We start from the raw sequence: 15,970 nt of genomic DNA, 5'->3' as shown, positions 1-15,970 counted from the left end.
GGGATGAGATTGTGGGAAGATGCTCTGTTCCCCCACATGATAAATATCTCATATATATATATTCTCATTCTTCTTTATCCTCACTTAAAATTAAAATATAAAATCAATTATATCTTCCCTCTCTTCATGAATAGTATGTTTCATCACAATAAATATTAGCTTAACCTATAAAAAAATACTTGAATTTTATCATTTGTTTAAAAAATATTTCGATATTTTCAAAGAATAAAAATTATTCAATTTTTATACACGTTTTAAAGATACCAGACAAATGGTGTGACAATGACCTATAATGAAAATTTGGATCGCCATAATGTTTTAAGTCCACACAATTCTAACTTCTAATTTCTATTTGATATTCTAAAGGAATTCTACTCCAAAAATAACTTTGAAATGTTTATGAAATTTGAGGGATAATTTTGCAATTTTTAAAACTATGAGCATATTTTTTAAACAATTGACGGTTTCTATAATTTAGCCTAAATTTCCTTAGATTTTATTTACCTTTATTTTTTAATTTTGGTTAGAACTCAATAATTGCATGGTGAAAAATTGAATTGTTGACTTTATAAAATGTTGTAATTGACAGTTTTTAATTCTCTCAAAAAGATTTCTTAACATGTCAAACAAATCTCTTAACATTTTGCTTTCAAACAAACTTTACTTAAAAAGAAGAAAAAAAATCCTTGAACTCTTCAAAAATAGAATAGAAAATAAAGAAAATAATATAGGTAGGAAGAAAGTGTGATATGAGAGTTTTTTTCCCCTAAAGTAGTGTTAGATATATATTTAATAGGGACGAGATGTTCGAGTTATAGATTTCTTGATCGTTAACACATGCTGTATATCAGTAGAATTATATTCATTTTGACATCTTAGGTATATATTAGTCAACTTAGAGAATTAGAAGAAAAAATGAGACCTATTTATTAAAAGTTAAATTAGAGGAATTAGAAACTATCTGTCAATTCATTAATTATTATGTTAGGTATGTGTTTCATTAGATAATTTTAACCTTCACCAACGTTGATGACAAGATTGAAAATTAAGGATTAAAATACTCACCAATAATCAAATATAACTTTGGTAATCTTTTATATATATATATAGGTTAAAATATAATATTTCCTATATTTTAAGGTCCGTTCAATTTTAGTTCCTATATTTTCAATTTTCTAATTCTAGTTCTCGTAGTTTTAATAAATTTTAAATTTAGTTCCTCAATTTTTTTTTTATCGAAATTGATTAATTAATAATAATTTTCATGTAAGAAAATAAAATATATGAATTGTTTTCAAAATTTATAGTAAAGATGCTATAGATAACAATTTTTTTTTTTAAAAGAAATCAACAGTAAATTAATACTGTAGATTAAATTTAAGATTTATTAAAAGTACATATATTACAAATGGACAATTAAAATCATAAAAACTAAGATTTTAACCTATATATAGAACCCAATATGAAAATGTAATACTAATAACAAGGTTTATAGCTTAGTTTGAAAGTACATATATATATATATATATATATATAAGTTGATATCAATATTTAATTGAAAAATTTTTATACATAAAAGAATGTCAAACTATTTACAGAAATAATAAAAAAAAAATATTGATAAACTGATAGACTTCTATTAACGTCTATCCGTAATAGAAGCTGATAGAAGTCTAAAATGTTTAATTTTAATAGTTTGTATAAATAATTTTTTTTTTTGAAGGTGTTCATATAACACATGCGGAAGCAATTTTAGGATCAGAGGCACTTAACTACATCAATTTTAGAAAATGAAAGCATGCTGTCCAAATACCGTAAACAGAGAGCAAAATTTGTACCAACCTTTTTGGAGACCGATTCAGCAACTCCCTTTGATTCCCTTGCTCACGAATAGTGTGTGGACCACCTCTAGTGTCTTCCCTACTATTTTTCGGGCCAAGAACGACTTGTGGGAGTCTATAGAGATAGGGAATTGGAAGGGAATACTTGAAGGTTCAAGTTCTAGAGAGATATATGAAGGTAGGTGAGTTTGAGACCAAATTCCAACAGTATAACAGTATGGAAAATGGTTGTCTTCCGCTCTCAATCTAATTCTACCTCTACTTATAGAGTGAATTCATGCATCAAGAAGCCTCAAGATGCAAGACATATGGTGGAGATGCAAGCAATAGTGGATTCTAGGTGTTCATGTAATATTACATGCAAGAGTGCATGGATGAGTTGTTTTTCCACTTTGAATCACCATGCATAAGTGGGATTCCAACAAAATCCACTATCCTTGATCCAAAATCTTATTTTAGCTTGCATTTTAATTTTAATTTCAATTCTAAATTGAAATTAATTTTTGGTAATTGAAACTTTTCCAATTAATTTCATATGATTAATCCAATTAATCATTCTAACCTTGTGCAATCCATTATATATGAATCCTTATTTATGTATATAGTATTTAAAACATTTTTAAATACTTTATCTCTCATTTAATAATTTAATTCATAATTAAATTATTGTGTCAAACACGATTGACGATAATACCCTTTCCCCATTTTGAACGATTCAAAGTTTCCTATCTAATTGTTCTAGGCTTTATTCCGATATGAGCTAGTAGGGGGACCTAATGGACCTATAGATCATGGGCTCCAACGATTCGAGGTTAACCGACTAATCTCATTAACCATGCTAACCAACATTCATTAACTACCGGGACACTCCACTATAGCCCAGTAGCTACACTCCCCTCATTGTAGATATATTTTCGTCCACTTGATATAACCATGTTCAGTAAGTCGATCCTTCACAAGTTGTTCGTAGCTATAGTCGGGTCAAATGTCCGTTTTATCCCTATAGTACTTCTTGTTCCTTAAGTTCCACTAATTCTCTAATGAACAATGGTCCAACCATCAAACCTAAGTCCCTCTCGGGCCAAGGAGAGGGTGGGGCCCCTTGTTCAAGTCCTGGAGTTAGTACTTAAGGGAACAACCTCTCTACTATTCGTGAAATGGGTAGGAGCGAATTCCGTCTTGCAAGACTATGTTCCTAGCTATCTATCTGATCTTATCACCAAAATGGTAGGCTTGTTGGGTCGGTGATGTCTGGCCACTCTCACCCATGTAGATTAAAGGATAATCTCGTATAAACAGGAGTTCATAGTTAGCTCAGGATTAAGATTGAGTTACTTAGGTCATCTTGTGAAATAGTCAGTTTCTTCAGTAAACGGCGTTATAAAGAGAAAGTGACTAATTTCACGGTCTTGTCTTATGCAAACTCATTGCATAGGACGCCTCCACTCATATGTCTCTACACAAACGATTTAGGATCTCATCGTTTGTACTTAATACAAAGTGGGTCGCGTCCATAGTGTCCCTAGGATAAGGTACCCAACCCTATTCTTATACTATAGACAGTTTTGGCTATATACTTGAATTTGATCCTATGATATGTCTCTACATATAGTTCGAGTATTCATGTTATAGCCAATGATCTTAGTTTATTGGATTTAGATTAGATATTCGCAACTTACATATTCAATAACATCTTTTACTGAATAACCTCAACAATGTCTTTATTGGAAATAGAATATATTTAATGATTTACAAACTATGAGTTTATAAGACATTAAACCCAAAATTTTTTTATTTTTGAAAATCTCCAAATTTAATCGGTACCTACCTAAAAGTTAATATTCCTATTTTTTATATAAATTGGAAATCTTTTAATAATTTAAAAAAAAAATACATGAAAACAAATTAAGAAATTATTGTCGCTTTCAAATAACAACAACGTGGGCGTGCCGGAGTGGTTATCGGGCATGACTAGAAATCATGTGGGCTCTGCCCGCGCAGGTTCGAATCCTGCCGCTCACGTTTTCATTTTACATTTTTAGAAATAACATTTTACTCATGGTATTAAATTGATTCGGCCTTACATATTCCCATTTTCATTATTTCATTTAAATAATACTAATAATCTCTTTTCAAAATAATAATAATGATCAAATTCTTAAAAATATATCAGTATAATATCACCAAACTATAGATAATTTTAAGGTTAAAATATTGTTTTATTCTGTTGGTTTAATTTTAGTTCATGTATTTTTAAAATGTTGAATTTTTATACATGTACTTCCAAAGTGAGTTTAATTTAACGATGATTAATATGATTTTATTTTCTAAAAATCAAAAGTTACTTTAAAGGAATCTTAAAATTAGTCGTTAATTTTTGTCGAAATTAGTTAAATAGTGATGATAATTTTTATGCAAAAAAAATACTATAACATTGAATACTTCTCAAAATTTGTAGTGATAATGTCAATAGATATTATTTTTTTTAAAAAGAAAACAACAAACTAACCTTAAAAACTAGAAATTTAAGTTTCATTGAAAGCACCAGAATTAAAATTGAATATTTGAAAGTACATATACCTAAATTGAACAAGTTCTAAAGTACGAAGACCAAAATGACAACCTAAATTTAGTAATAAGAATTTTTAAGTTAAAAAAAAAGGTCTATTCATATGTTGTTGTTGAAGGAGAAATTTTCGACTAATAAAAAATTGTCACGTCATTTACTAATTTAATGATGAACTTCCACATAATTAAATTTTGGACTAATTAGAAGTCGCCATGTGTTCCAATTTGAAGTTGAAAATATAAATTTGAGAATTTTGATGATGTCACGTATTTTCGTCTTGACTGTTGGATCAAATAAAATTAATTTGGTCTAATTTGATATTATAATTTGGGCTAAAGTCCAACTGAGTCCATTTGGTCCAAATATTAAATTAGGCCCAAATCTAATTAATCTGGCTCGAGGGCAGACATATGAACCAACAAAGCCTAAGTCTACAAAGCCCGCCAAAAAACTCTATAAATAGAGGAGCTTTCTCCATTTGTAGAGATGAATAATTCTACACTCCAAAGGACCTATAGAGAATTCTCTCATTCTACACTCCAAAAGACCTATAGAGAGAATTCTCCCAACAATCAAAAGACTCCTAGACTCCTGAAAAGTCTCATGAAGATACAAGAATTCTTCCAAGACTTCAACTAAAGTCTCATGAAAATACAAGGACTCTTCCAAGACTTCAACTTCAAGAAAATCACGTGCTCCGCTTCTTCAGACCGATCATCCAAGAAGATCAACAAGCCCAAAGGCCGATCATCCAAGAATATCAACAAGTCCAAAGGCCGATTGTCCAAGAAAATCCACAAGCCCAAAGGTCGATCGTCTAAGATGATCAACAAGTCCAAAGACTGATTATCCAAGAAGATCAACAAGCCCAGAAGTCAACCATATAAGAAGATCAACTAGTTTAAATATTAAAATTTATTTTGAACGCATCAAAGAATTATTATATTAGAGATTATACTCGCTATATTGAAATTAATAAAAATACAAAGTTCAAATTCTACGAATTAAATGCCCCCAGAAACCTCGTGTGAACAAATTGGCACACCCGGTCGGACTTCTCTACCTCTCATCTCTCTCTCAACATCCAAACAAATCAATGGCTTCAAAGAAAGCTGCATCCAAAGTTACCATCGTAAGCGACACTTACATAGGCTCTGTCATCACGGAGAAAATTTGGGAACAGCTGATGGAATCTCCTAAAGGAGGGATCGTCATCAAAGAAAATCTCTTGTTTGACAACTATGCTTCTACTTTTGATCCATCAGAGAAAGAATCACACTTTGATGTAGTGTCTGTCATGATGACCGACATAACGGCTGAGTCAGCCATGACAGAGATGGAAAAGAAAATAAATCTCCTAATGAAAGTTATTGAGGAGCGAGATCAAGAAATCGCCGCCTTAAGAGATCAAATGCAGGCTCGAGAAATTGCAGAGACAAGTCAAACTCATGCTATCAAAGCCAATGATAAAGGAAAGACTGTCTTATAAGAAAGTCAGCCACCACAATCCACCTCTATCGCCTCCCTGTTGTTCAACAGCAGCATGATATGATCACAAACTCTATAAGAGCTCAGTACAGAGGACCGTTGCAAACTTCTTTTTTGTACTCCAAGTTGTACACCAAAAGAATCAATAACTTGAGAAAGCCAGCTGGGTACCAACCTCAAAAGTTCCAGCAGTTCGATAAAAAAGGCAATCCAAAACAACATGTTGCTCATTTCATTGAAACTTACAAAAATATAGGAACTAAAGGAGGCCTGCTAGTCAAGCAATTTGTCAGAACCTTAAAAGGGAACGCTTTTGACTGGTACATTGATTTGGAGCCAGAAGTGATTGATAGTTGGGAACAACTAAAAAGGGAGTTCTTGAACCGCTTCTACAACACAAGATGCACTGTTAGCATGATGGAGCCGACGAACACCAAAAAGTGGAAGGGAGAGTCAGTCATCGATTACATCAACTGATGGAGAGTTTTGAGTCTGGATTGCAAAGATAGACTTGATGAATTATCTGTAGTGGAAATGTGCACCTAAGGCATGTACTAGGAACTTTTCTACATTCTACAAGGGATAAAGCCTTGTACATTTGAGGAGTTAGCAACACACGCTCATGATATGGAGGTGAGCATCACCAATCGAGAAACTAAATATTTCCTATTCCTTGAAGAGAGAAAGGATAAGAAAGAAATAAAATGCACTGAAAAGGTTATGAATAATGCCATAACAGAATCTATGGTCGTAAATACGACCCCGCTGAAATTTTTCTCCAAAGGAAAAGAAACAAAGTTTGAAAGAAAGCATCATAGTGAAGGGAATCACAAACAGAGATCTCCATGAGTAGTGGAAGTGGATCGTTCCAAATTCTAATTCGAATGAACACAACGATTACAGTCCAAACGGAAACATACAAATTATGCATAAACAGAAATGACAACATGCTACAAGAGATTCAAAGGATAGAGTATGCGTACCTTTGAAGAACCATTCTTCAAGTATTCCTTAATCGATATCCAATGTGTCCAGAACAACACTCGAATGTAATGAACGGACCACGAACAACACAAACAACTTGAATGCTCCTCGAACCCAACCGAGTCCAACTCGATCCACGAACTGAGTTAGAACACTACCACAAGTGTTACCTTGGTATTCTCTATGTGAGAATCCAGGAGTTGTGGACTCTGTATGATCTTGAATTGAGGAAGAGAGGAGGTATGTGATCGAGTAGACGATCGAGTAAGTGGGACATATGAACACTGTCTATTGCATAGATGATGTACTCGATCGTTTTGAAAACATAAGCCTATCGCATAGATTTTGCTATTCGATCGTGTATCAACGATCAAAAGAGTAACTATGTATAGTCAACTTTTAACTGATTGTGTAGACTCTGTCAACGCTATCGTTCATTAAAACTCCTTTTACTTAATAGCTTTTGAGTTTTTTTTTTCGAGTGAATCAACTACTAATTTTTTAAAACAATTTTCCTTTATCTCACCATTACCATAAAACTTCCAATAATCTTCCACTCAATTGGTTATTAGAGAAAAAGAATTAATTATCATATAATTAATATATTATAAATAAATATAATAACTAACTTATCATATTATATTTATAACCTATAGTTTTAATATTTGATCATATGAAACATATAAACCATAGTTTTTTTTTCTATTTTATAGTACTTAATATAAATCAAATTTATATTAATTCTTCCAATTAATGTGTCTAATACATCACGTCAATTATATCACATATAATTGAATTTTCTCTTGTTAATTTGAACACTTCAAATTAACCCAAAATCTGATTCTCAACTTGAACCCATTGAGCTACCAAGGGGACCTCATGGACCGGTAGCTTGTGAAGGAAATCACAAACAGAGATTTCCATGAGTAGCGGAAGTGGATCGTTTTGTTCGTTGATTTCGTGATTTGAGCTTAGGAGTGTATTGTATAAAATAATTGGAAAAATATGTGCAAATGTGAATGATGCGTCGATGCATTTATGATGCGTTAGTAATGCATTGATGCATTAGTGATGTGCAACAGGATGCGTGACACTCCTCTATAGACGTTCAAGTTTTCCTAACTCAGATCCAAGTATAAATCCAACTCAAGTTCTTGGTAAGTCCAGGGTCGAACTCAGGGATTCAGATTAAAGATAATGCAGGCTTTGTGTTGTAATTGTTGTAGAAATATTTTAAGTGTATGTAGAAATGAGTTATTTACACTAAGTTGTTGTGTGTGTGTGCAAGAAGATACAAAAGGGTCAAGTAGAGGATAAGAGGCCGTGTGGAAAATGGAGTTTGATGCAAGTGATATGCGTCGATCTAAGCTAGATGTACACGAAAAAGAATATGATGCGAATGAGATGACTTGTTTATCTCCGTTTATGCGTTAGACTCTATTCATCACTTCTCAATGCGAATATCATACAATACCTATATCTAGGATGTATGCTCAAACACAGGATGCAATAAAACACCATTGCGTCTATCTCTAGATGTACTAAGCGTCTCTAACTTGATGCTGGCTTACTTATTCTCTCGAATAATTTAAGCTAAAGCTGCTTTTACCAATTGATTTAGTTGGCTTAAGCGTTCGAAATGGAATTTTTGCATGAAGTTATAGATGCATCCAACATAAACAAATAATAAACAATGGCAAAGTATGATAGATCAAATATGTGAATTTATAAAGAAACTGATTGTCTTTACAAAACCATTACTTAATCAAATGAGAAGATGAAAGCGATAAGTAAGATGAAATGAAAGGAGTCAAGCTGCAGAGTACAATCTCTCGTCCTCTTTGGCTCAATTCTGATTCATGTACAAACACTTGTAGAAGAATTGGAAGAAATGTCTCTCTCGAGCTCAGCTTCCTCTGCTTCTTGATCGGCGATGGTGGTGGTTCTCTTCCCTCTTGTTCTTCTCGGCACCACAGCACAGCTTTACGGTCTCAGAATTATGTAGTGTTAAAAGATCTAAGATTCTAAAACTAAGCTAAGCTGTTTCATCTGGTGGGATTTCTTTTATTTATAGGCGTCGGTCTTTCCAACTTGATGATGAGCAACATTAAATTCCATACCCTGGTCGGCCACTTGACACTCAGATGCTTTTCAGACGCCGCCTGCTGCAGATGCCCATGCTTGCAAGTGGTGATTTGACACAAACAGCCTGAATCAATGAATCTTCCTTGCATTGAATCCCTCCGATGCATGCCCCATGCGTTAGCCTTTGCCTGCGACACTTTTCCTAATCATGCGTTAGCCTTTTGTTGAGATCCTACAATATCATGCGTTAGTGCCGCAGTATTTTAGCAATAAACATTCTTTTGCATGAGCTTGATAGTGTTCGAATAATTCCATGCGTTTTCTCTAAAAATGATGAGATTTTATCATTAAAGATCTTAATTGTTCCAACTTTTGAGCCACAATATCTTGCATTTCTACAAGTTATCACATTCCAAATTCCATTCGAATGAACATAAACAATTATAGTCTTAAACAGAAACATACAAATTATGCATCAATAGAAATTATAGCATGCTATAAGAGATTCAAGGGATAGAGTATACGTACCTTTGAAGAACCATTCTTCAAGAATCCCTCGATCAGTCTCCAATGCATCCAACAATGCACTTGAATACAAAGACCAGAACAACATGACCACGAACAACTTGATGCTCCTCGAACCCGACTCGATTCACGAACAGAGTAAGGACACCACCATAAATGTTACCTTAGTATTCTCGGTGTGAGAATCCAGAAGTTAAGGGCTCTGTATGATCTTGGCTTGAGGAAGAGTGGAGGTCTACGATCGAGTAGACGATCAAGTAAGTGGGAGATAAGAACACTATCTATCGCATAAATGATGTACTCGATCATTTAGTAAATGAAACCTATTGCATAGACTTTGCTACTCGATTGTGTAGCAACGATCAACTAAGTAACTATCGTATAGTCAACTCTTAAACGATCGTTTTGTTGGAATTGGTGTCCTAATTTTTTCAGAATCTCATAGTTTGTAATCTATACACATTGTTATGAATAAAATAAGAGTTATTTTATTTGATATTTACTCATATCCAATAAACAAAGCTCCATGGTTATTGTATGTAAACTTAAGCATGTATATGAGATATACAAGTAGATCATGCCTTAAGCGATAACCAAAAAAGGTTTGTAGCATAAGGATTAAGAAGGGATACCTGATCCTGGTGATACTACGGATACGACCCATTTTGTAGAGGTTTGCAATTGTTGTGAACTATTACAGATGGTAGATCCTGACCATTCGTGTAGAGACATGCGAGCGGGGGTATCCTATACAAAAAGTTTGTATAATACTAGACCATTAGATGACTAGTCTCTGTATATAACGCCGTTGATACTTGAGACTTACATCTCACCTAAACGACCATAGGTGACATGACCTCAATCCTGGGTGTTTTGGGAACTCCTGCCTTTGAGGGGGGTCATTTGACTAGTATGGGTGAGAGTGTCCAGATTGCCAACTCAACATGCCTACCTTTTTAGGGATTTGTCCGATTTGGGAGCTGGGAATTCAATTACACAAGATGGAATTCATTCCTTCCCCGAAGTAGGGGTAAGTAGATAGATTGCTCCCTTAAGGGCTGATTCTGGGTCTTGAACATAGTGGCCACAACCTCTCTTTGGAAGAGAGGACTTAGGCATAGTAGGACTATGACTTATGTTCATTAGAGGGATCAGTGGTACTTAAGAAGTTAGATATAACTACAGGGGCATAAGGGTTATTGGCCCAACTATACTTACGAGTGATCTATGAAGAGTTATTGCACTATTGATTGGTTGATATGGATACATAATATATCTATGGTAAGGAGAGTTCAACTATCGATCTTTAGTGGAGTGCCTGGCCATTAACGGATGGTGGATCTCATGACTAAAGAGTTTAATCAGTTATTCACGTACCGTTGGAGCTTCGAGCTATAGGTCCATAAGGTCCCTTTAGTAGCTCAATGGATTCAAGTTGAAAATCAGTTCTTGGTGTTGATTTGAAATGTTCAAATTGACAAGAGAAAATTCAATTATATATGATATGATCAGTGTGATGCATGAGATACATAGATGATTAATATAAATGAAATTTACATTAAGCACCATGAAATAGAAAAATAACTATGGTGTATATGTTTCATGAGATGAAATATTAAAACTATAGGTTATAAATATAATATTGTAAGTTGGTTATCATATATATTTATAATAATATTAATTATTGGATAATTATATCTTTTCTCTAATAGCCAATTGAGTGAGAGGTTATTGGTGGTTTCATGGTATCCGTGAGATAAAAGAATTTTTTTTCTTCTAAATTTAGTTGTTGTTGTTTAAAAGAGATTTTCTATTCTCGGAAAGAAAACTCACAGAATCGCTGTCAAGTGAATATGATTCACTAAACAATAGCTGAAGAGAGACTAAACGATTGTGGAGTGACATTACACGATAGTTCACTCAGCTGGCCATTAGCTAAACGATCGTGGAGCTTTTGCTAAACGATCACAGAGCATTTGTTAAATAATTGGGCATCGTCTATACGATAGACCTTTGTCATCTCCCACTTGCTCAATCATTTACACGATTGTTATTCTTTTGGTCTTTTCCTCTAACCAAGTCCATACATAGCCCACACTTCTGGATTCTCACACCGAGAATACCAAGGTAGCAATTGTGGTGGTATCGTACTCAACTCGACATAGTTCGAGGTTTTTGAGGCCATTTGTTGAGTTCGTGTGGAGGTTGTTGATTGATCGTGTTGTGTTGCGGTCGCTGTGTTCGAGCATTCGTGTGTTGCAATCTTGGAGATTGAACGAGCGTTCGTGATCAAGGGAGATTCAAGATGAGTCTTCAAAGGTATGTTGAATCTTTCCCCTGTGTATCTTAAAAAGCATGCTGTAATTTCGTATTGTACATGAGCAATTAGTTTCTGTTAGACGATTATAATTGTGTATGTTTAAATATGAATGGAATTTGGAACGATCATTCCGCTGCTCATAGAAATCCTCATGTCTAATTATCTTCATGTTTAGACTTTCAACGACTATCACTTAGCAAAAACAATTTTCACTTGATAGCCTTTTTCCGTGAGAATTTTCCGAATGGATTAACCTCTAAATTTTGGGAAAAAACAATTTTTCTTTTATCTCACGGTTACCATAAAACTTCCAATAACCTCCCTAAATATGATAACCAACTTATCATGATATATTTATAACTTATAGTTTTAATATTTCATCATATGAAACATTCAAACCATAATTCTTTTTCTATTTTATGGTACTTAATACAAATCATAGTTATATTAATTCCTCCATTTACCATATCTCATACATCACACCAATTATATCACATATAATTGAATTTCCTCTTTGTTAATTTGAAAACTTCAAACTAACATAAAATCTTATTCTCAACTTGAACCCATTGGGCTACCAAGGGGATCTTATGAACCTGTAGCTTGAAGCTCCAACGGTACGTGAATAGCTGACTAAACTCTTTAGTCATGAGATCCACCATCCGTTAATTATCGATCACTCCACTAAAGATCGACAGCAGCACTCTTCGCACTACAGATGTATTTTTGTGTCCATATTACCAATCAACAGTGCTCTAAGTACAGTTGAACCAATTTACCGTTTTGCCCCTGTAGTTACATCTAACTCTTTAAGTACCATTGATTCCTCTAATGAACAATAAGTCATAGTCCTACTATGACTAAGTCCTCTCTTCCAAAGAGAGGGTGTGGCCACTATGTTCAAGAATCAGAATCAACCCTTAAGGGAGAAATTTATCTACTTATCCCTACTTCGGGAAAAGATTGAATTTCGTCTTATGTAACTGAGTTCCTAGTTCCCAAATTAGACGAATTCCCAAAAAGGTAGGTTTGTTGAGTTCGCAATCTGGCCACTCTTACCCATACTAATCAAAAGACCACTCTCATAGGCAGGAGTTCCCAAAACACTCAGGATTAAGGTTATGTCACCTATGGTCGTTTTAGTGAAATGTAAGTCTCAACTATCAACGACGTTATATAAAGAGACTAATCATCTCATAGTCAAGTCTTATGCAAACTCTTTGTACAGGAGACCTTCACTCGCATGTCTCCACATGAATGGTCAGGATCAGATCATTTGTAGCACTTTACCACACTTGTAAATATCTACAAAGTGGGTCGTATCCATAGTGTCACCAGGATATGATATCCCTCCTTTATCCTTATACTGTAGACCATTTAGGTTATTACTTAATGCATGATCCACTTGTATGTCTCACATACATGCTTAAGTTTACATGAAATAACCATAGATCTTAGTTTATTGGATATGAGGAAATGCACATAAAATAACTCTTATTTTATTAATAACAATGTGTGTACAAATTGTTTACATACTACGAGACTCCAGGAGAATTAGGACACCAATCACAACAATCTCCCACTTGTCCTAATACCTTGAGAGACTAATATACAATAAATAAAAAAGTACAATATACAATAAACTAGGGCATACTCTATACCCCAGTATCATCTCCCATTTGCCCTAAATAAGGTGCCGCATGTCCTGTAGACCCAGACTCTCCAGATGACCCTCAAACACTTTAGCCGTGAGAGCCTTAGTAAATGGATTAGCAACATTGGTGCTCCAACGCGATCTTCGTGACTATCACATCATCGCGATGCCCAATTTCCCTGATCAAATGATACTTCCATTCAATATGCTTTTTTCTTCGGTGACTCGAGGTTCCTTTAAATTTGCCATAGCCCTACTGTTATCACAATAGAGAGTGATCGACAAAGACATATTTGGAACAACTTCCAAATATGTAAGGAATTTTCTAAGCCAAATAGCCTCTTTAGCAGTTTCACAAGCGGCTACGTATTCGGCTTCCATAGTGGAGTCCGCGATGCATCCTTGCTTGGTGCTTTGCCAAAGTATAACCCCTCCATTCAGATTGAACGCTGACCCTAATGTCGATTTTTGAGAATCTCTATCAGTCTAAAAGTCAGAGTTTGTGTATCCTGAAAGGATCAAATCCTTATTTCCATAGACGAGCATATAGTCCCTCGTTCTCCGAAGAAACTTGAGGATTGTTTTGACCACTGTTCAGTGATCTAATCCTGGATTGGGCTGATAACGACTGACAATCCCTACTGCATAGCAAATGTCAGGTCTAGTACATAACATTACATACATAAGGCTTCCAATAATTGAAGCATAGGGAACCCATCTCATCTCCTGTACCTCTTGAGGTGTCTTAGGACACTGGTCTTTAGACAGAATAATTCCATGTCTGAAAGATAATAAACCCCTCTTGAAATTCTGCATCCCGTACCTGATCAATATTTGGTTAATGTACAATGCTTGAGACACGACCAACCTCTTGTTCTTACGATCCCGAATGATCTGGATCCTTAGAACATACTACGCCTCTCCCAAATCTTTCATTTGGAATTGGGTGACAAGCCACGATTTAATGCCAGTCAGAAAGCCTACATAATTCCCAATGAGTAGGATATCATCCACATACAGCATCAGGAAAGCTACTAAGTTGTTGATGATTTTCTTGTAAACACAAGGCACATCAACATTTTGAACAAAGCCAAACGATTTGATTACACTATCAAATCTAATGTTCCACGATTGAGACACCTGTTTCAACCCATAAATGGACCTATTAAGCTTGCAAATCCTTTGCTCTTGATCTGGAACAATGTATCCCTCTGGTTGAACCATGTAGTTGGTCTCCTCAACATTACTATTCAGAAAGGCGATCTTGACATCCATTTTCCATATCTCATAATCATAAAATGTGGCTATGGACAGAAGTATCCTGATAGACTTTAACATGATAACATGTGAGAAAGTTTCCTCATAGTCCATTCCCTCGACCTGGGTATAACCCTTTGCCATGAGTCTAGCCTTAAAGGTTTGCACCTTTCCATTAACACCTTGTTTTCTCTTGTAGATCCACTTACACCCTGTAGGTTTTACCCCATCAGGCTGATCCACAAGTTCCTAGAAAGAATTAAAGTACATAGACTCAATTTCTTGGTTCATGGCTTTAATCCATTCATCTTTGTCAACGTCCTTCATTGCTTACTTATAAGACAATGGATCCTCAACTCCATTATCAGACAGGATGTTTTGAACTTCAGTCAAACCCATGTAGCGTTTCGGAGGGTTCGCAACCCTCCCGCTACGTCGATGCAGTATCAACTCTTGAGATGGTTGACTAGATGTACCGACATTAATAAATGAGGCAAACTTTCACCCATCGTTTCTTTGGGGTAGCCTGTAAAGAGGCAAACTTACAGGCTCTTTCATAGATGATTATTCAACACTCTTGAGATGGTGGATACCCTATCGTTTATAGTCTCAACCCTCTCGCTACGTCGATGCAGTCTCAACACTCGAATCATAGAAGTATCCATCCATCGTTTCTTTGGGGTAGCCTATAAAGAGGAAAACTTTCAAACGCAGTTCCAACTTTTTAAGGTTAGCCACGAGTACGTGGGACACATATCCCCAAATCCTGAAGTGGCGTAAACTACCTTTACAGCCTTTTCACAGCTCAAAAGACGTTTCAGAAACACTTTTCGAGGGAATGCTATTCAAAATGTAACATGCAGTCTCCACTGCAAATCCCCAAAACAAGTCTGGAAGATGAGCATAACGCATCGTAGACCAAACCATGTCCAACAGGGTTCTGTTTCTCCTTTCTGATACACCATTTTGTTGAAATGTACATGGGGCTGAGATTTGTGATGTGATTCCATGTTTTATCATATAGTTCTAGAATTCGAGGTCCATATACTCTGTAACACGATTAAATTGTAGTGTTTTTATCTTCTTACCTAACAAGTTTTCAATTTTAGCTTTATACTCCTTGAACTTATAAAGGGATTCAAATTTACGTTGCGTTAGGTATAGATACCCGTATCTTGAATAATCATCTATGAAAGAGATGCAATATTCATACCCACCTCAAGCTCTAACACTCATCGGACCACAGA

The 15,970-nt window shown here is 34.9% G+C and overlaps 1 non-coding gene across 1 annotated transcript; it reads left to right on the top strand.

Annotated features, from left to right (window-relative positions):
* The first annotated feature begins 3,781 nt into the window (after positions 1-3,781).
* Positions 3,782-3,863, top strand: TRNAS-AGA. Its single transcript has one exon. It is a non-coding gene; the product is annotated as a tRNA-Ser (tRNA).
* The last annotated feature ends 12,107 nt before the right edge of the window (positions 3,864-15,970 follow it).

This window comes from Benincasa hispida, chromosome 8 (assembly GCF_009727055.1).
Source record: "Benincasa hispida cultivar B227 chromosome 8, ASM972705v1, whole genome shotgun sequence".
In the NCBI taxonomy this organism is placed as follows: Eukaryota; Viridiplantae; Streptophyta; class Magnoliopsida; order Cucurbitales; family Cucurbitaceae; genus Benincasa; species Benincasa hispida.
This window is presented reverse-complemented; position numbering and strand designations above follow the sequence as displayed.